This window comes from Macaca thibetana, chromosome 11, assembly GCF_024542745.1.
Source record: "Macaca thibetana thibetana isolate TM-01 chromosome 11, ASM2454274v1, whole genome shotgun sequence".
Taxonomy (NCBI): Eukaryota; Metazoa; Chordata; class Mammalia; order Primates; family Cercopithecidae; genus Macaca; species Macaca thibetana.
Window position 1 is genome coordinate 121,872,487 of NC_065588.1, and position 21,909 is coordinate 121,894,395.

Sequence of the window (21,909 nt, forward strand, 5' to 3'; positions counted from 1 at the left end):
GAATGAACACCTGCTCTGTAATGAAACCAAGTGCTAGCAGATAGCTTGGCCTCTTCAGTAATTTAAGGTCTTCATATAGGCATTTGCAAAGACAGAGCTGTGATAGCAAACATCTTGCTTAGAACTCAAAAGAGAAAACATTTCTGTCATCCAGAAATCTGCTTATTTATCTCTTAGGAAAACATTTATAAATACAGTTTTAGGAGATAGAAACCATTCCATTCTGAATGATCCTGTTAGGTTTCTCCATTTGTTTGCTTTGCATCTGAGGACTTTCCTAGTTCCTTGGCTGTTTTTCTCTTTAACAAGTGGATATGAGGCCTTGTTTGATGTTTATTTTCAATCATGATAGAAACTGTGAACTATCTCTAGGTTAAGAAGTGAAATTTTAAGTGCTATGCACTGATACTTTTTTTGGTCCCTGAGAAGCTAATAAGAGAACTTTAAATGTAGAACTTACAATTCCTGCACTGAATTGGACTCATTAAAAACTTAAAATATACCTCACCATCCAAGGCCCTGAAGCAATCTGAACAGAAGGTGCTCTATGTCTTAAAAGAAGAAATACGCAGTTTGAGTTTACTAGAGTGCAACAAACAACCATTGATGATTCAAGGGAATTCTGGAGTGATTCCTAATTGCGGGGTAAGAGAGGGGAGTCTGGAGTGGAGGAGAGGCAACTGCACATTTCAGGAGAGGGAACAATGGGGTGGAGGAAATGAAAGTGGTGGAAGGAGTAAGAATAAAGACCCGACTAGGGGGAGAGAGAGGAAAGGGAAGGAGAAGAATGCAGGAAACCGTAAAGTACTAGTGGTGAATGCTATCTTGGGAACCGAGGGGCTTAGTGTGAGGCAAGAACAAAGTGCTGATGAGGATAAAACCTGGTATTTAGGGACATTTGTGGGACTCACAGCCTGTGCTTAGTGACTAAAGTAAATCAGATTTGAAATTCTGCCCAGTCCAGGAAGGCACAGAGGACTTTCCTAAAGAGCTTGAGAGAAATTTGCAAGGATATGTTGGTGACTGGAGGTTTAAATAAGAAGAAATACTAGTCAGAGAAAGGAAGTGTGTGTGATTTGTGTGATTTTGGTGGGGGCAGTGTCTTTATTCTTTCTTTACTATTTTCTGAGTTCCCTGAAAAGGTCGTTGGACCAGATCATTTCCATGCATTGTTGTCCAGGGATGGATTATCTTCAAGGGGTGGATTTTTTTTTTTTTAAAAGTAATCCAAAGGTATGTGTAGTCACTTGTGTGTTTCACTAATGATTTGATCACGCCTCCAGCCCCCTTGTGGTTGGGTGGAGCCATGTGATGATTTCTGGCCAGGGATTGTAAGTGGAAGTTGTTGCATTTGTTGCTTTTATGCCAGAGCGTTTACTTACTGTTGTGGAACTTTCCAGATCTCTTCCTCAGGGTGATTCGTCCTGGAGTAAAGAGACATGGAGTAGACCAGAGACGGGTGCACTTTTTCTGTAAAGGGCCAGATAGTAAATATTTCTGGCTTTGGAAGCCATGCTCTGTTGCAACTACTCCGTTCCACTGTTACGGCACAGAAGCAGTAAATGAATGAGCGTGGCTGTGTTTAATAACACTTTAGTTACAAAAACAAGTGGCAGGCCGAATTTGGCCCATGGGCTGCAGTTTGTGACCCTTAGAGTGGAGCACCCATCTAATTCCCACTGGACATGTATCAGCATATCCATGAGAAATAAACTTTTATTTTTAAAGCCACTCAAATAATTGTGTTTGCTACGCAGCACCCCCGAGCCTATTTGACTGACACAGGGCGAAAAGGAGCCAACTGTGCTTCTGGTTTTAAAAACGAAGCAGCTTTCCTGGGAAGGTGGCCAGGATGAATCCCCAGACCATTACAGTTAAACCTGCATTTATTGATCACCAGCTGTGTGCTCCTAACTGTGCATTTTCCCAAAGCTTCCAAAATAGTTCCCAGGGAACAGTCTAAAAACGCCTCCTTGCATGAAGGATTCGAGAGGCTGCAGGGGCACTCACTGTCGGGGCCCTGCCTCTGGGAGCCGGGGTCTAGGGGGGTCATCCTGCCTCCGCCCTCTGTGGGGCTTTGCCTGCTGAGGAGCCTTCAGCCCTAAAGGGAAGAGGGAGGTGCAGGGTTTCAGTTGTTTTAAATCTGCCTTGTTACTCTCTTATAGGTTACTTCTGAGTCCTGGGCTGCTCCTGCCTGGCCACCCACCAGGCTGCATTGGGTTCTGCTTATCCCAGGCCTCCTCCCTACAGTCTGTCTGTGCTCCCTGGAGGCAAAGACTGTGTCTCGTTCGTCTCTGTGTCCTCAGAGGCTGGCACATGGCAGGGGCTTCAGAAAGACCTATGGACCCCCAAACTTACATCTGAACTTTGTGAATTTTATTTGTTTTCTGTAGCAAAATGTATGTTTTCTATTTTTTATGAAAAATCTCCATTCTCTTTTGGCTGGGAACCTCCCTCTCTGGAGCTCTCCTATCCCATTTCCATTGTGATCTTCTCTTTCCCAGCCCTGGAGACACACATGCTGCCCAAATCCTGAGGCTCTCCCCTCCCCACTTCAGGCAGGTCTGTCTGGAGACGGTCCTGGGTGGGCTCTGCTGCCTGCAGCCTGCCCACCTGCCCTTCGAAAGCTCAGGCTCCTTCTGTGACTCAGGGGAGCTGTTTATTCACTCACTCTGATGATAACGCTGCGTGAGCAGCAAGTGGCGGGAAGCCGATGGATGGGGAGTGGCCCAGGAAGTGTGTCTCAGCTCGTTCCTTCTCTCCTCCTCCTTCTTGGGGATTCCTAGTTTCTCCCCTAAGACTGTCTTTTTTTCTTCCGATTTTGCTTGGTTTGAAGATGTTCTTTCCAACTCATGTTTGCCAATTTCATTCCACCATTTTAGCTCCTAATCGGGGTGGAGGGTGAACTGGTCTCCTGTGCTCAGAGTTGGAATTGGGATCTGCATTCTGGGGTCCCTTGATCTCTTTATTAATCACAGCCAGCTCTTACAGCTCATCTGGCCATGATTAACGTCAGCTAGAATGTGAGCATTGAGTTTGGATGAGACACTTGCAGGGGCCTCTAGGGAAACAGAAAAAATAAAATGCAATTCCTGTTCTTCGTGTGTTTACAACTCTGAGGGGAGAGACCACTGTACACATCCCACTGGGAGGCTGGGGCACGGGATAGTTGATTTGGCTGGTGACAGGATCCTACAGGTGACGGTGAAGCTGCCTGGGGCTCTACAAGGGAAGGGCTGGAAGGAGAGCATCCTGGGGCAGAGGAGGCCATGGTGTGCATGTCTAGCTGAGCATGACGCATAGGCCTGTGGGTGTGCCCATTCAGGTGAGCATGATGCAAAGACCCACAGGTGTACACGTCCAGGTGAAAATGATGCGAAGGCCCACAGGTGTACACGTCCAGGTGAGTGTAATGGGAACAGCAGGAGCTGGGTCTGGACAGGCAGGGGGAGATGAGGTGACCCAACTGTCTTCCTAATGGAAAGCAAAGCCTGCTGTGGTCACGGTGTGGGTGGGGATTAAACAGAGCTGCATCAGGATGGGGTATACATCTCAGGTGATCCCTGGAGAGGTCTGAAGAAGGAGACGGAAGGTGGTCATTAGGCAAGGTGAGGAAGGTGTGACGAGTGGGAGGAGAAGGCAGATTCCAGAGACAGGTCTGGCTAGAACCAGCAGGACTCAGGGACAGAATCTGTGTGGGGGATGGAGCTGAGTGGGAGGCAGTGGCGTCCCTGAGGCCAAAAACAAGGGCCTTGGGATAGAGCCGGGACACAAGTCCTAGTCACATGTGTTTAGGATGAAGTGCAGCTCAGGAGCTTGTGTCCATCGCGGAGTAACTGGCCAGCCTGGCCCCCACCTCTGCCGTAAACAACTTGGAGCTTGAATAGAAACCAGGAAACAGCAGTTTTCAGACACTAAGCAGGCAGCACAGGTCTGTGATTCTAGAGAGAAGGAAACAAACCAGGCTGGGACCCCAGGCGGCCAGCAGGGGTCATTTGGTTTGAGTGGGGCCTTGCAGGTTCTGGGGAGCTGAGAGCTGCACAATTCTCAGAGCTCCCTCAGGGCTGGAGGAAGGCCATGTTCAGAGCAGCCGGGTGGAGATCAGGTTACACATGGAGTCGGCTCAGGACCCCTGGAAATGAGACTGAGGTCCATGGGACCAGAGTCCCTGTCCCCTGCCTCCGAGAATGGCCGGGGCTGGGAAGCCAATGGAGATGGTCCCATCTACACTGCTGTCACATCAGGTGGCATTGTCAGGGTGACTCACGTGGACACTTAGCATCTGAGGACAAATGAGAGTAGATGTTGGGGTCCTGTACACAAAAGGCACCACAACAGGAGAATGAGCCCTGTCATCACTTGACCTGGCTGTCTTTATTTTAGTTCCATGCTGTAACACTCCTGACAGCACAGATGTGGCAGTGTGGAATCATGAATGTTATCTTCCCTGTCCAAGTCCATCAGGGAAAGACATAATGGGTGTGTGGTCGTGGAGCTCAGGTTCCCTGTGGTCCCCCCATGTGCAATTAGCATCTTCTGGTGATGCCACCATTTGTCCACAGCACAACCCCTTCCAGAACACCCCTGCCCATCTTATGCCGGAGTGGAGCTCCTGAGGCGCCCTGCTAATTGCTGTTTTTCATGTGTCCATGCCTATGTGATTTGAACACAAGGAGGGGTTGAAACTGGGGCAGCTGGGCAGGCTGCCTCACCTTTCAAATAGTGGGACCCTCTTCTACATGTGGGGAACCGCCAGCATATCCTTGGCTCAAGTGACTCTGGAGGTCCCAGGAGTATGAACACTGCTGCCTCCCACTGTTATCCTGTCTGCTTGTCTGGGGTCTTGCTGACGAGGGTACATTTTCCAAAACTACTGAGAGAACTGGAGATCATCATGCTAAATGAAATAAGCCAGACACAGAAAGACAACCATTGCTTGTTCTCACTTATTTGTGGGATGTAAAAACCAAAACAGTTGAACTCACGGACATAGAGAGTAAAAGGATGGTTACCAAAAGCTGGAAGGGTAGTAGTGGAGGGTGGTGGGGATGTCTAATGGGCACAAAAAATATAGTTAGAAAGAATGAATAAGACCTACTATTTGATAGCACAACAGGGTGACTATAGTCAATAATAATTTAATTGTACCTTTAAAAATAACTAGAAGAGTATAACTGGATTGTTTGTAACACAAAGGATAAATGCTTGAGAGGATGGATACCCCATGGTATGGTTTGACTGTGTTCCCACCCAAATCCCATCCTGAACTGTAGCTCCCATAATTCCCATGTGTTATGGGAGGGACCTGGTCGGAGATAATTGAATCATGGGAGCAGTTTCCACCATACTGTTTTCATGGTAGTGAATAAGTCTCATGAGATCTGATGATTTTATAAGGGGTTTTCCCTTTCGCTTGGCTCTCATTTCCCTCTCTTGCCTGCCGCCATGTAAGACATGCCTTTCACCTTCCACCATGATTGTGAGGCCTCCCAAGCCATGTGGGAGTGTCAGCCCATGAAACCTCTTTTTCTTTATACATTACAAAGTCTCGGGTATGCCTTCATTAGCAGTGTGAGAACAGACTCATATAACCCATTTTACCTGATGTGATTATTATGCATTGCATGCCTGTGTCAAAACATCTCCTGTGCTCCACAAATACATACACCTACTATGTACCCACAAAAATTAAAATTAAAAAAATAAAGCTGGCAGGGCACGGTGGCTCATGCCTGTAATCCCAGGACTTTGGGAGGCCGAGGTGGGTGGATCACCTGAGATCAGGAGTTTGAGACCAGCCTGACCAACATGGTGAAACCCCATCTCTACTGAAAAATACAAAAATTAGCTGGGCATGGTGGTGGGTGCCTCTAATCCCACCTACTCAGGAGGCTGAGGCAGGAGAATTGCTTGAACCCAGGAGGTGGAGGTTGCAGTGAGCCGAGATTGCGCCATTGCACTCCAGCCTGGGTGACAGAGCAAGACTCCGTCTCAAAAAATAAAAAAATAAAAACAAAAGCAACCAAGAATATATCTTAATTTTCCTTCTTAAGCTAAATACATCATCTCTGCTTCAGCCCAGTGCATTTCACTCTTCAACAGTACTGCTCAACCGTTTGAGTATCCACAGCCTTTTCATTGTTCTCAGTCCATAGACCAGAGTCAAAGGATAAAATAAAACAGTTGATTCCAGACCACTGGGGCCAGTGTCATCAGTGTGTGTGTGTGTGTGTGTCATTGACTGGAAGGGCAACCACTTGTTTTGAGGACTAACTATTGGCTGCTCACCTACAGGGAAGATCCTGGAAAATTCTCACAAAATCAAATCTTGGCCTTTCCTTAAAATCTTTTACTTCTGCTCTTTTGAAGACAATGAAACATATTGTTTGTTGTCATCATGAAAGTTTTCAAAAAGATCTTTACAGTTTTGCTACTCTCAGAAAATTATTTTTGTCTTCATATTTTCCCACATCTCCTGTATTCATTAATGAAACAAAGGAAAGGTGCGTGGCTCTCCCCAGTGGGATAATGAGTTTTGAGAATGTTTATTGCAAAGAGCTTTCTGATGCATTTGAATAATAAAGATATTCAGGAAGGTGATCTCAGTGAGAAATAATATCAAAGTTAGATGGAATATTCAGCAGGGGAGGCACTGGCAGTACCCAGGAGAGCCAGAGCTGGGAGGCTTATGGACCATTTTTAGGCCGGGCTGTGAGTCCTCCCTGAATTCAGGGAGGTGCATTTGGAGCCTGTGAGTCTGATGGGAGGAGGAGATTCTCAGAGTCAGGGTCAGACCCACACATGCTCACTGTGGCCAGGCTGATCACAGGTACTGAGACTGGAGGGCTAGTGCTGGCCTGGGAGGAGGAGTTCTTCTCAATCAGGGTCAAACCCACACATGCTCGCTGTGGCCAGGCTGATCACAGGTAATGAGACTGGAGGGCTGGTGCTGGCCTGGGGAGCCCCTGCCCCTCTAACTGGGAGATGCCCTCAGCTTCAGCTGACGGTTGCTGCAGAGGGATGTGGGGCCAGGACCACACCAACTTCTGTTGATTGTTTCAAGAGAAGTCAGACATCTGGATTTAAGGCATAATCTCTCAATTTTTAAATGTTGACACTTTAGAAACACCATGCCGGACAACAGAAAACACATCTTCATTCCAGTTTGCAAACTTCATTCTAGAACTGGTTGTAAGCGGCCCTTTCTCATCATCTGCCAAAGGCACTTTGGACTCTATTGTGTTCTTCTCTCATGAACCTCGAATATCCCATCCCAGTCCTTATGTCTAGGGCGTTTCTTCCCGGCGCTTCCAGGCCACCCTTGCCTTCTTCCTTTGCATCCCGCTGGTCTCCTCACCTTGAGTCAGGAGAGCTGCTCCCTGCCTCATTCACACGCCTGGTTCTCGACCTGGCTGTACTGTTCAGTCTTCATAGAAAGCAAACTTTTTATTTCCCAGCGATTTCAGGAGAGTCTCAGCTTGGATCTCATTGGCCCAGGCTGAGTCATGTGCTCATCTCTGAACCAGTCACTGTGAGTCATGGAATGGAATATGCTGATTGGCTGGGCTGGCTCACATGACGGCTCCAGGAATTGCAGATGGCAGTCAGCTCCGTCTGAAGCACATGGACTAAAAGTGTGAAATGGTGTTTTTGCCAAAGGAAATTTGGTGTACTGTTAATCAGAATAAAGGGAATAGATCTCAGGTTGACTAAAATCATATGTGTCCCCTACACTTGGATTTCAAACTAATTGACCATTTAGCCTTTAGAATGTATAAACCAGGACTCTTAACCAATTTGATTCCTAAGTAGATATTATGTTATCTCTTTATTCAAATGAATAATTTTGTTTGTATTCGTAGAGGACCAGGTATGTTTACTAGGCCTGGTTGTGCTGAACAGAAAGAACAAGACTGTTTCTGTCTTCATGGAGGGATGAGTCTGGCACTGAAGCTAGAACATAAATAAGTTCCCAAATAATGTATTATAATTATGAGAAATGCCATGAAAAAGAGAAATATTAGGAGGTTAGAGTGTGTAAAACACAGATATCTGCTATAGACTGGCAACTCAAAGGTTGCTTTTCTGAATAGGTGACATCAAATTGAGCCCTGCATGATAAATAGGTGTCACCCAAGTGAGGCATGGGTGAACTGAGGTGTGGCTGGACTATGGACTGGTTGAACTCGGAGTGGATGTTGACATATCTATCAGCCTGCATTCAGTTTCCATAAAGGCTTCTTAACAAAAACGTTTCTATGACCTTCTTGAGGATGATTACTACCAATAAAATTTGGTTCTTTTCTCTGGAAGAAAACTTGACTAATCCACAGTCAGCAACCTGTGAACTTTTGGTCGTGCTCTATACAATTATGTTGGCATATTTGTTTGTTTGTTTGAGCCATGCACAAAGCCTCATGACCCAGACCCAAGGGCCCCCGTTATTTTGCTGAGTAGCTAAGCTTAGGATAGAGTTTAGGACCCAAGAGTGGAGATTTCCTCTAGAAAGATAACTGGTCTCTATGATGTTAAGCTTTAAATCTTGGCATCATGTTCCAAATGTTCCAATTGCGTGAAAGTTTGCAGGGTAATAATTTATCTCTCAAATATTAAGTAAACTAAAAGCAATTGCAGTTCTTCTCTTGAGCTGAATGAAGCCTCCACTTGATACTCCTGATCCTTTCCTGACCCAGACTACTTTACTCAAATTCTACTTGTGAAGCAAATGGGTTTTCATTAGTGGCAGGATGTTTTAAAAGTGCAATATTCATAGTCCTCTGTTAGCTGACCATCCCTTGAGACTGAGTAGGAACTCACATTGTGGTCTGAATTGCTACATCCTTTTATTGTCACAATAGGAATGGATGGCCATGGGGTGTGCTCTCAGTGTGATGTGCATTTCAGAGCAGAATTTCTTCTCCCTAAGCACTCTGTTAGTTGTTTATAGCTTTGCCCCTCTTTGTGCTGATAGCTATTCACATTTTTCATTTATAAAATCAATTTATTTCTATTGTATTTTCTCTATTTATGATTGTGATTGCCTGGACTGGTTGTCTTTGGGACTCCATGACCGTGCATTTGGAGAGAGATTAACAGAAGGAATATTTTGTCACTCACTGCAGAGTCCTTGGAATCTCAGCTCTCCCAGGTTTGACAGGAAGCTCTGGGTCATGACCTACCTCCAGCTTCTCATTACTGGGAGGAATAGAATCAGAGGGATGGTTAATGAAGGGCAAGTTATTCTTTTTCTCCTTGTTCCAGGAAAGGCTCTGTTAATATTGATCTATATTAGTCCATTTTCACAGTGCTATAAAGATACTACTTGAGACTGGGTAATTTATAAACAAAAGAGGTTTAATTGACTCACAGTTCTGCATGGCTGGGGAGGCCTCAGGAAACTTACAATCATGGTGGAAGGTGAAGGAGAAGCAGGCACTTTCTTCACAAGGTGGCAGGAGAAAGAGAGCAAAAGCAAGGAAGTGCTACACTTTAAAACCATCAGCTGTCACGAGAACTCCCTCGCTATCATGAGAACAGCATGGGAGAAACCACCCCCATGATTCAGTCACCCCCCACCAGGTCCCTACCTTGACCCATGGGAATTACAATTTGAGGTGAGATTTGGGTGGGGACACAGAGTCAAATCGTATCACCATCCATTTAAAAGGTGACCCTAAAACTAATGGTCAATAATATTAACCTGATAGCAACTGAACTCCCTCTCAGCCAGGGGTCATGTCTCCTTGGAGCAGGCCATCAGTGAGCCTTGGGCAACTGTGGGACAAGAGATGACTGGACTCTGTGGGATTTGCTCTGACTCGGTCTAGAATGCCACATGTCTCCATGGGGAAGGCCACCTCCCTCTTTAGCTTTTGGGTTGGGGATTGGCAGGAAGTAGCCATGGCTTCCTCTGGATGTGCCTGTATATGGTTTAAATGTTGGATGGATCGAAACTGCTTTAAGCTCTCTCTGATACAGAGTGTTGCTTGTCACTGCCCCCAAGTAGATTCTGTGCTTCTTAGCAAATGTCCTTCCATGGGCGTGTGGGCTTCTCAGGTTGGGGCGGTGTCACCCTGGTATACACAGCATCTACTGCAGGGCCTGGCTCTGAGCAGGTGCTCAGTGACTGAATATTAATAGGAACTTTCTTGTCTTCATGATTAAAGTCAGTCTCAGCTTACACTGGCATCATTTGCATTGCGTGGCCTGGGGTGCATCAGGCAACTTTGGTGTTCCATTGTAATTTCTTGAAGTTACTCAGTTGCCCTGGGCATGAGTTCTGAAATTGATTTCCAGACCAGACTGTAAGAATATGAGTTCAGTGCTCGAATTAGCAATCAGCATCAAGGGCATGGGGTAATCATTTATTTTGCTAAATACCACAGACATGCTCTGGTTTAATTACAGTAGTTTTGTTGTGGAAAAGAATTGTGTTGTTTTCCATGTCATTGTATCTCATTAATGAGACTTCACACACTTTTATTGGCAATACTCTGCAGTGCCCTTTGGTCTGAGATGATTTTCCAATTTGCTAATGTCACTTGTGAAAGAGGAACATTTCCAAACTATTTTTTGGAGGTATGATAATTGTGTTTTGGAAAAGCCTCAAATGTTAATCCCTCAAAACCCTCAAATGTTAATCCCTCAGAATCCTAGCTCTGCTACTAGGTAGCTGGATGGTATTGGACACATTATTTAACATTTCTGGACCTGAATTAACTCTGTAAAGTAAGTGGGTTCGTTCTTTTGTCCTCTCAATGATCAGAAATTACCTAGAAAATATATGGAATTTAAGGCTGTAATTTGCCTATTATTTTCAGTAAGGTCCAATGATGAAAAGTGCTGACACTTCTAACTAGTGTTGATATTATTCTAATTGATGATATTGTTAAGGAGAACAAAACAGTTACTAAATAATTAATGCCTTCAGCAGGTAAGGCAATAACTCCTCTAACTAATACATTATGACTTTGTGTGTCTACCGGGTATCAAGAAATGAACTGCTCAGTGACAATGTCCTAACTCAATCTACTGCTAAAGAGTTAACAGGAAAGTGTCTTAGAGTCTGGTTTACATTATTGCAGGAAAGCCTGGACCTTGGTTCCTACTCCCTTGAGACACACTGACCTAGGGTGTCCCCCCCTGGGTAGACAGCCTCTAACTCTTAGCCCCATCTCCAGTGAACACAATCTTCCATACATTATTGCAATTTTATTGGGCTAATTGCTTAATAGGCCATCTGGTCAATACAGCCTTGTGGAGGGATATCTGGGCAACCCATCAATCAAGACACTTGGTCAGTCATTTTATAAACAATTATTTATCTTAATTACTGAGTTATGTGAGATTTGGTTGTGTGAAATTCTGGGACCCCCTGCCTCGCTCTCTCTTGCTCCTGCTCTTGCCATATAACATTCTGGCTCCTCTTCACTTTCTGCCATGATTGCAAGCTTCCTGAGGCCCTCACTAGAAGCAGCTGCTGGCACCATACTTCTTGTACGGCATGCAGAACCATAAGCCATAATAAATCTATTTTTTAATAAATTACCCAGTCTCAGGTATTCCTTTATAGCAACACAAAAATGGCCTAAGACGCCAGGGTTCAGAAGAGAGGTCTGGCCTGGAGCTACAGCTTCAGGAACCACCAGTGTACAGAGGATATTTAAAGCATGTCATTTCAAGATCATTAGATTTGTAGCATCATCTCCCTAGATTCTCCTTTCCCCACAGTAGCAGGACCACTTCTGGCCATTCCCTCTTTTTTCCCATTCCTTGTCAGATGGGAGATGGAACCAGGGTGCAGCTGCCTAAGGATGAGTGGCCACTGGCGTATGATAAAATGCCTGCTGTGAGAAGGCAGCTCAGAGCATGGTGGAAATCACTCTGTTCCCTGTTATTAGAGGGGAAGGGAAGATGAAATACAGACCTTTTCAGGTAGTTCTCACCAGGACAACCAAAACACGAATTCAAGGCTTGAGTGATGGATTTCTTTTTTATTTTTTCTTTCTTTCTTTCTTTTTTTTTAAGACGGAGTCTCGCTCTGTCGCCCAGGCTGGAGTGCAGTGGCACAGTCTCGGCTCACTGCAAGCTCCGCCTCCTGGGTTCACGCCATTCTCCTGCCTCAGCCTCCCGAGTAGCTGGGACTACAGGCACCCGCCACCATGCCTGGCTAGTTTTTTTGTATTTTTAGTAGAGACGGGTTTCATAGTGTTAGCCAGGATGGTCTTGATCTTCTGACCACGTGATCCACCCTCCTTGGCCTCCCAAAGTGCTGGGGATTACAGGCGTGAGCCACCTCGCCCAGCCAAGTGATGGATTTCTATGTGCCCCTCTGTGGAGCTTTCATTCCTATTGTGAGCATCACTGCTTTGCTATGCAGAGCAACTGACATGATTCACAGACTGTAGATACCTCCATGGTCAGGCTGGCGTTTCTGAATTATGAATGTTTCACAGGAGAATGACTAGAAGTAGAAAAAGAGGTTCTTTGTAGTTGAGGAGAAAGGAAGAAAGTGCTAGAATATCAAAACCTGAGCAATGGAGGGCTCTTATCACTTGGAATGGCAGCTGGTCCAGATCCTGGGCCTGTGCTAGGGCTCTGCCTGCTGCAGACACCTGTAGGTTTCCACCAAGTGTCCAGTTGTTTATGTATTTCTGTGACAATGAGTCATTGAGGGCTTAGTCTGGACCTGGTGTTGGATATCAAGGAGTTTCCACCCTTAGGAGCTCAGAGTCAGGTGGAAGACACACACGTGAACAAATAAATGAAGTTTAAGGCTACAGTAAAGGCACAGTGATGCTCTAAGGAGGACTGGCACACTGTTTGCAATGGATCAAAGAAGACGTCTCGGGACTGTCCCTGCACCCATCACAGTGGTTGATGCTGGGATGGGCATGTGGTCCAATTCTGCCAGTGAACATCCCAAAGCTTTTGTTGTACTGCTGGGGAGGAGAACTTCTCCTTCTCTTCCCCTGTCAACCACCACCCTCCCTCTCCTTTATGGATTCAAGTAGTCCTGGCAGCCATCTTGCCTCCATGTATAACATCAGAATGGAACCAACAAGGAAAAGAATAGAGCTGAGACACTGAGACACAGATAGACAGATGGAGAGAGATGGTGGGGTTGGGAATGGGGGCATGGTGAAGCAAAGGTTCTGGGAACATTGTTGAAATTCCTGGACCCAGCCCTATTTGAAGCACTATTAGATACATTATCTCCTTCTCTCCCCTCTCCTCCTCCTCCTTCTCCTCCTTTTTCTCCTCTTCCTCACTTTTCCCCTTCTCCTCCCTCACCCTCTTCTCTTCCTTTGGAAAAAGAGCGGGGCACTGAGCCTTTGAACCATTCCTGTGAGCAGAGAAATGAGATATGCTTATTGGCTTAGATCCGGGTAATATGGGTCGGGTGTCCTCCTACACAACGGTGAAGAAATACTTTTGTTTTGTGTAATTTTTAAATTGAAGTGAATATCACATAACATAGTTAAACATTTTAAAGTGTACAGTTCAGTGGTATTTAGTGTATTCACAATGTTTTAGAACCATTTATTCACTCTAATTACAAAACTATTTTATCACCCTGTAAAAACACCTACATCCAGTAAATCATTCCCCATTCTCCTCTCTCATATTCCCATAACCTCTAATCTGCTTTCTGTCTCTACATATTTGCCTATTCTGGACATTTCATGTAAATGGAATTATAAACTGTGTGAACTTTTGCATCTGGCTTCTTTTGCTTAGCATAATATTTTCAAGGTTCATAATATTTTCTGATAGCAGGTATCAGAACTTCATTCGTTTTTATGACCTAATATTATTCATTTTCTGGACAGACCACATTTTGTTTATCCATTCTTTTGTTGATGGACATTTGGGTTGTTTCCATCTTTTGGCTATTGTGAATAATGCTGCTGTAAACATTCATGTACAGTTTTCTGTGCAGATGCATTTTTTCATTTCTCTTTCATATGTATCTAGGAGTAGAATTTGCTGGGTCGTATGGTAACTCTATGTTTAACTTTTTGAGGAACCACCAAATTGTTTTCTACAGTGGTTGCACCATTTTACATTTCCACCCGCTATGTAGGAAGGTTCCAATTTCTCTACATCCTTGTCAACATTTTTTCTTTTCTGTTTTTCTGATTAAAGCCATTTAGTGGGTGTGAATGTCTGTTTGTGCTTAAGCCAGTTTGGCTGTATTTTCTGTCAGTTGCATTGAATAATTTTATTTGTTGTGTTTTTGAAGGATGAACAGATTTTGGCGTGTGGTAATGGTAAGGGAAATAATGTCAGACTGAGGGAACAGCATGAATGAAATCACGGAGGTGGGGAAGCCCAGTGTGTGTTCCAGGAATTTCACCTTTGGTGAAGAAACTCTTCTTTCCCCATAGTGTATATGGCTTTGTTGAAGATCTTTTGGCAATATGTGAGGCTTTTATTTCTGGGCTCCCTAATCTGTTCCATTTTGCGTATGTTTGTATTTATGGTAGTATCATACTGTTTTGATTACTGTAACTTTGTAATATGTTTTGAAATCAGAACATGTCCTTCCTCCTGTTTTTTTTTTTTTTCCCCCTCAGGATTGTTTTGACTATTAGAGGTCTTTTGAGATTTTGTATAAATTTTAGGATTTTTTTTCTGTTTCTTCAAAAAATGTCATTGGAATTTTGACTGGCGTTGCATTGAACTTGTAGATTGTTAGAGCAGTATGGACATTTTAACAATATTAAGTATTTCAATTCATGAATATGTGATGTCTTTCCATTTAGCCTTCTTTAATTTATTTATTCAATGGTTTTAAAAAAAATTTTCTGTGTACAATTCTCTAACCTTCTTTGTTAAGTTTATACCTAAGTATTTTATTATTTTTGATTCTATTGTAAATGGGATTGTTTTAATTTTATTTTCAGATTGTTCATTGTTAGTATATAGAAACACAACTGATTTTTATATGTTGATTTTTCTGAATTAGTTTATTGGTTCCAACAATTTTGTGTGGAATCCTTGGGGTTTTCTACGTATAAAATCATAATACCTGTGACCAGAGATAATTTTATTTTTTCCATTCCAATTTGAATGCCTTTTATTTCTTTTTCTCGCCTAATTGCTCTGTCTTGGACTCCCAGTACCTCATTGAATAGAAGTGGTGAGAATGGGCATCTTCACCTTGTTCCAGATCTTAGAGGAGAAGCTTTTAGTTTTTCACCATTGAGTATGATGTTAGCTGTGGGCTTTTCACATATGGGCTATTTTAGATTGAGGTAATTTCCCTCTACTCCTAGTTCTCAAGGCATGTTAAGTTGTGTTTCTGCCATTGTAACCAAAGCACTCTTTACAAATATAAGATTATAATTGTTCAAAGTTATAAGTGATGTTATTTTTTCTACCCTACAAGACCTCATTCTCATTCATATAATTAGTCAATAAATATTTAGGGCTTAGCATGTGCCAGCCAGCAAACAAATATTATTTATGGTGATTTTGACAGCTATCCCCATTTACGAATGCATGAACATTTGTGGTGTGCTGCCCTGGGAGGGGAGTAGGTGTGCCTGGGTCTTTGATGATGAGGCCAGTGAGAAGTAGAGGACAAGGTCACATGAGATCACATGAGGTCACACGAGGCAGGGAAGAGTCTCCACTGGAGCTCAGGTCACCCAGTTTCCAGCCCTGTGTCTTCTCCCCTCAAAATGGAGAGCTTTTAGGTTTCATTTTGTGCCTTCTCAGGAGAATTCCTTTAACTGAAACTGCTTATTGAAACAGTTGCCTGGTAGTAGTTGTGTGTGTTCAGCTGTAACATAAAAGTATTCTTTCTCTGATTTTCATGAGAGGGTTGTGTGCAGAGTGCTGCAGTCACGATGAAAGCGTTGTTCCCCATGCTTCACAACACAAGCCTCATCCATATACCAGATGGTTCTCTGGTGTGTTGCGAAGACAGATTTGCTCTAGGAAATGCTGTTTAGCAGTGGGTCATCACCAAGGCAGGCAGGCTGCATCACTCCCAATATTAAAATACAATTTATTTTGCTTTCCAGTGACCATTTTTGAAAGGCATGTGCAGGCTGAAAGTCCCATTTGCTGGTTACAGCTGGGGACATCCATGGCTGAGCTGGACTCCTGTGCTGAGGATTGTATAGATAGTTCTGAGCCAGCCATGACGGGCCTGCTTACATCCCCTTTCAAGAGAGAGCTTGCCCTTTGCCGGGAGGAGTGAGCTGCGCCAGTAGTCTCTAGTGTTCCCACCTCAGCTGCTGAGCTAAGCTAAGGCCCACTCTTTCCAAGCCCCAACCATCAACTGCAGACAGTGGGGATTCTGGGCCTGGCCGTCTTTGGCCCGGTAAAGACTTGTCTACTACAGAGTGTCTTTGCTGCAGAGTCCTGAGCCTGGCTAGGGGAGAATTTTTCAGCTCTGCATTGCAGTTGGGAGTCTCTCCCTGCCCTGTCCTGCTACCTCTCCTTTTATTTCTTGCTCTTGATACAACTTTTTACTCCACATTTGTGTCTGTCTCGTGGAGGATCTAAGTGACACATCATCCAAAGTGCAGTCTGTCTTTGTGTCACTGATGCTTTCCACTCTGGAAACCCACTTTCTTTCCACTAAACCCAGTTTCTTTATGAGCTGTATCCCAGTGGCATCTCTATGGGGTATTCAAGATCGGGCAAAAAAAAAAAAAAAAAAAAAAAAAAAAAAAATAGCAAGGAAAATTGTAAAGAAAAGTCCCAAGTTAGTGTCACTTTGAAAATGAGGCTGGGGACCAAATCTAGACACCAGGGGTCACTCCTGGGGGGTTTGCCTCACTCCTGGGCTCACTGATGTGCTCGTGGGTCAGAAAAAGGACATGGTTTGGCTCCCTTGACACTTTCTAAGTGTACATTCTTCTCTGGGAGTCATTTTTTCCTGCTTCAGTAATCCTATCTCCCCTGCACTTCCACAAGTGCTTGACCTCACAGAGATCAGGCTCAGGGGAGGAAGACCCCCTTGGCCGGCTGCACTGAAATTATCTCAATCTGGCCAGCCCTGGTTAAGCCTGAGGTCGTACCTCAACAACTTTCCTTGAAGCTCTGGGACAGCAGGGAGCTGGCCGGCGCCCATGTGGGGCTGTGCCTCAGCAACTGTGTTGATGTCCCCTGCTTGCAGCAAGGATGGAGCCTCTCATGGTGTCCCATGAGCTCAATCATTCCAGCCTGTCTGCTGCATTCACTTCAGGGGATTTGCCAAGTGGAATATCTCTCTCTGTTTTCAGTCCCATGCGGGACAGAGTCCTTTCTGGTGTGAGGGGCATGGGCTGCTGTGGTCCAGGGAGTGTGGTCATGTCTGGGGGACAGGATGTGTCCTGTTAGAGATGAAATAAAAATGAAACTATGAGCACAGACTTTGGCCTTTGACAGAGATAATTACCAGAGTTGTGATTAAATCTTCTAGTCATACCAGTTCAGGACCATAACATGTGACCATATCCCTGCTTCCTTCTGTCAGTGAGCATTTGGCTGACTTCTTGTTGTGTTAATCACAGATGATTTTAAAGGTAGAATGGCCTCTGCATTTTCAGCTCCCACTGTAGTGGTAATTCAGATATCCTGTCCCCAGTGGATGTGGGGTTGGTCTTTGCAGGGAGCCACTGACTGAATGTGCTTTACCTGGAAGAGCTCTCAGGAGCACAGCGCCCTACTCAGCTCAGGGGTAAATGGTGAGTCTGACATTTTAGAGATCTTAGCCTCGGCTTTTAATGAACTGCCTGGAGATGAATCTGAAAGTTGACATTTCCAGAGGACTGTCAGAGCTAAGGGCTTTGCATATGTGACCTCATTCATCCTCAAAATGTCCTGCTGAAGCTGGCATTATTATGATCCCCTTGTCACTGATGGGAAGGTTAAGTGACTTGTCCAAGTCACACAAGGAGTACAGGGTAAAGGCACGATTCATTTCTTGGTCTGATTCCAGATCTCACGCTCTTAACGTAAGATCTCAAGCTCTACAATGACTCTTGAGGGGAGGTTCCCTGGGACAGAGTTCAACCTTGTGGTCTTAATACCTGGCAGAGTCTCAGATACATAGTGGGTGCTCAATAAACACTCATCGACTTAAGGAATGAAGGGCTGTTCCAACATCCTAGCCTCAGGTCCCCAAGGGAGAGAGGAGACTCAGGGAAGCAATTCTAGTAAACTCTTGGGAAGCAAATTGAGGCTGAATCAGTGTCTTGAGATGGGGTGAATAATCCAGATGATTGGAGAAACTCCGTGGTTTATATTCAGTGTAGACACAGCCATAGCAGTGCACGGGGTGCAGCGATCACCCAGCATCTGAAGATGTGTGGTTGGCAAGCTCCTGGTCTGACCTTAGTACTTAGGTGACCTCACAGCCCATTGTCTGTGGGGACTGGAACAGTTTCTTTAGAACCTTGTCCCAGGACCTGCAGTAGAAGGATCTGCTGCCTTATGAGGTGAATGTGTTCTGTGATCTGAACGTCTGTGTTCCCCTCTCCAGCTTTCATATGTTGAAAGTTAAATATTAACGTGATGGCCTTCAGAGGAGGGGGCTTTGGGAGGTGATTAGATAATGAGGTCCCTACCCTCATGCATAGTACCAGCGCCTTATAAAAGAAGCCTGAGGGAGCTTGTTCACTCCTTCTGCTATGTAAGGAGGCACCAAGAAGGTACCACCTATGAAGAATGGGCCCTCCTGAGACACCAAATCTACTGGTGCTTTGATCTTGGACTTCCCAGCCTCCAGAACTGTGAGTGATAAGTTTCTGTTGTTTAGAAATCACCCAGTCTAAAGCATTTTGTTATAGCCACACAAACAAAGTATAGAAATGCAATGTTTGTGAGTCCAGTTATGTTTTCAGGCTCATGTGGGAGCCTTGCCATTCAGCTAAAAAAATACTACGTTGGCTGCTGATATAAAGTGAATAATCCCCATCATCTGTCTTCAGAGTGAATGCCAAGCGCTCCACCATGGCTGATGGTGGCTTGTGTCTGTCCCAGGCTGGGGCCACAGGCTCATCTGGCACCCTTCTCCTTACTCTCTGTGCCCCAGACACACTGGCCTTTCCCTACATTTTCCTCCACTCTCAGCTCGTTCCCACCTCACGGCCTTTGCACTTGCCGTTTCCCCTTCCAAGGATGCTTTCCCTGCCCTCTTCACCTGGTGGGTCCTACTCCTGCTACAGGGCTCTGCTCCAACACCACTTCTCCGAAAGGCCCACCCCCAACCATTAATTTTTCCCAAGTATCTTTTTATAGTCCCACAGCATTTGCTCCTATTTGTAAGTGTATATTATTTACTTTCTGTTTTTCTTTCTGCAAAGTTTGTCTCCCCAGTTATTCTATTAGCCCTGTGAAGGTAGATGATATGCTTGTTTTCTTCGCCACTGAATTCCCAGCAGCTATTAAAGTGCATGGCTTATAATAGGTGTCTAATACATGTTCAACGACTTAATGAATGAGTCAAACTTTGTGTGTTGTAATTGCATAAGTTGAAGTATATTTTCATTCTGTATTGGGCCAGTCAACAGCTCTTTCCTGGGACTCTCCTGTGGAGTTTCCATTTCCATAGTCCACACCAGATGCTGCTTCACACATTCCACAAGTAATCTGGGAGGATGGCACTGGCCCACATACTGAGAGATGCCAAGGTGGCTTAGAGGTCTCTCCAGCTCTCAAGGGTCCCACAGTCGAGTAAAAAGACACAGACACACAATATGGGGTTTATCCATAAACTTCCTGTTGAAGGAGTTTTTTTTTTCTTTCAGTTCCCTAAAAGATTTCTTTGCCTTAACAAAGCCAGGGGATTCAGTCAGGTTTTTTTTTTTTTTTCCTTCTTTTTGTTACCTTCAGGGAATAAATAGAGATCCAAATTTCCTTATTCTGAGAGTAGAGAAAAAATAGCAATGTGTTTTTGTTTTAAACTAATTCCAAGATTGAACTTGCCCTCCTCTCCTTCCTTCCTTCCTTCCTTCCTTCCTTCCTTCCTTCCTTCCTTCCTTCCTTCCTTCCTTCCTTCCTTCCTTCCTTCTTTCCTTCCTTCCTTCCTCCTTCCCTCCCTCCCTTCCCTTCCCTTCCTTTCTTCCTTCCGTCTTTCTGTCTTTTTCTTTCCTCTCTCTCTCTTTCATCTTTCTGCCTTCTCTTTCTCTTTCTCTCTTCCTCTCTGTCTGCCTGCCTGCTTTCCTGCCTTCCTTCCTTGCCTTCCTGTCCTTCTTTACTTCTTTCCTTTCATTTTTTCTTTTCCTTTCCCTTCCTTTCTTCTTCTCTTTCTCTTCCTTTCCTTTCTTTTTTTCTTTTCTTTTCCTTTCTTTCTTTTCATTTTCTTTTCTTTTTCAGCAGGGTCTTGTTCTGCTGCCCAGGTTGAACTGCAGTGGCACAGTCATAACTCACTGCAGCCTCAAAACCCTGGGCTCAGTCTTTGGAGTAGCTGGGACTACAGGTGTGCCAGCACACCTGGCAAATTTTTTATTTGTAGAGCAGGGGTCTCTCAAGTTTCCCAGACTGGGCTTGAACTTCTGGGCTCAGGCAATACTCCTGCTTCAGTCTCCCAAAGTGCTGAATTGCAATCATGAGCCATCATGCCTGGCAGAGCATTTTCTTTATGTCATTATTTTATTTGCTAATCTCTAGTGTTCAAGGCCAGGTTCTCTCAACGGCGACAGAAAAATCAGTTGAAACTGACCTTAGCGCAAAGGGAGATGATTGGCTGATTTAACTGACAAGTGCAGGATGGGCTTTAGGCACAGCTGGATCCAGGGGACCTGACCTGCTGTCCGGATACATCCTTTGTCAGTCTGGGGGCTCTGTCTACTGTGGGTTGGTGTTGTGCTGAAGTGGGCTCTCCCCTGTGCCTGGCATAGGGCTTCCATCAGCTCCAGGCTCACTTCTGGTCTTGTGACAATCCCTCTGGAAATGTGCCTATTCTCATGGACTCTAAAGAAAGCCCCAGAAATGGGTGTCATGGGTGCTGATTGTTCATACCTGGGCAGAGATGGGGCTGAGTTAGCCCCACCTGAACCATGTAGACAGAGTATGGGAAGAAGTGGAGCCCTTAAGGAGAATCAGGTGCTGTAACTAGAAGGGAGACATGAATTACAGGTAGATATCACCTTATCCAGGTGTCATGTTTAGAGAAAAATTTGAATAAATTAGAAGTGTGCATGTATGTTGGGGGGAAGAGGACCCAGCACAGTGCCTGACTTGCAAACAATCAATGGACATTGTAATTTAGGTTAGTATCATTAGCATTGTTATCGTCAACATTATTATAATATGTTATTTATAGCAAAACTTAGCAACATGCATATTTTTTTTTCCAAATAGCTACTGGCCTAAGGAGAGAGAGAGAGAAAATAGGCTTGTGATGGTTAATACTGAGTGTCAACTTGATTGGATTGAAGGATGCAAAGTATTGATCCTGGGTGTGTCTGTGAGGGTGTTGCCAAAGGAGATTAACATTTGAGTCAGTAGGCTGGGGAAGGCAGACTCAGCCTTAATCTGGGTGGGCACCATCTAATCAGCTGCCAGCACAGCCAGAATATAAAACAGGCAGAAGAACGTGAAAAGGCTAGACTGGCTTAGCCTCCCAGCTTACATCTTTCTCCCATGCTGGATGTTTCCTGCCCTCAAACATCAGACTCCAGGTTCTTCAGCTTTGGGACTCAAACTGGCTTCCTTGCTCCTCAGCTTGCAAATGGCCTATTGTGGGACCTTGTAATCATGTGAGTTAATACTCTTTAATAAACTCCTCCTTATATATACCTATCCTATTAGTTCCCCTCTAAAGAACTCTTAATACAAGGCCAGTTCTTCCTATACCTTTCTTTGTGATGGTGAGAAGTAAATGATCTTGTTTCCTGTCTCTAGACCATTATGGAATCATTTGAGACATCAGTTAAACTTTTCCCAGTATTGCTGATATAATTC

General features: G+C 44.6%; 1 protein-coding gene across 4 annotated transcripts in view; it reads left to right on the forward strand.

Moving 5' to 3' along the window:
• The window catches only part of TMEM132B (transmembrane protein 132B), a 1,306,862-nt gene that overhangs the window by 1,104,218 nt on the left and 180,735 nt on the right, over nt 1–21,909 (forward strand). The gene's annotated exons all lie outside the window — the stretch shown is intronic.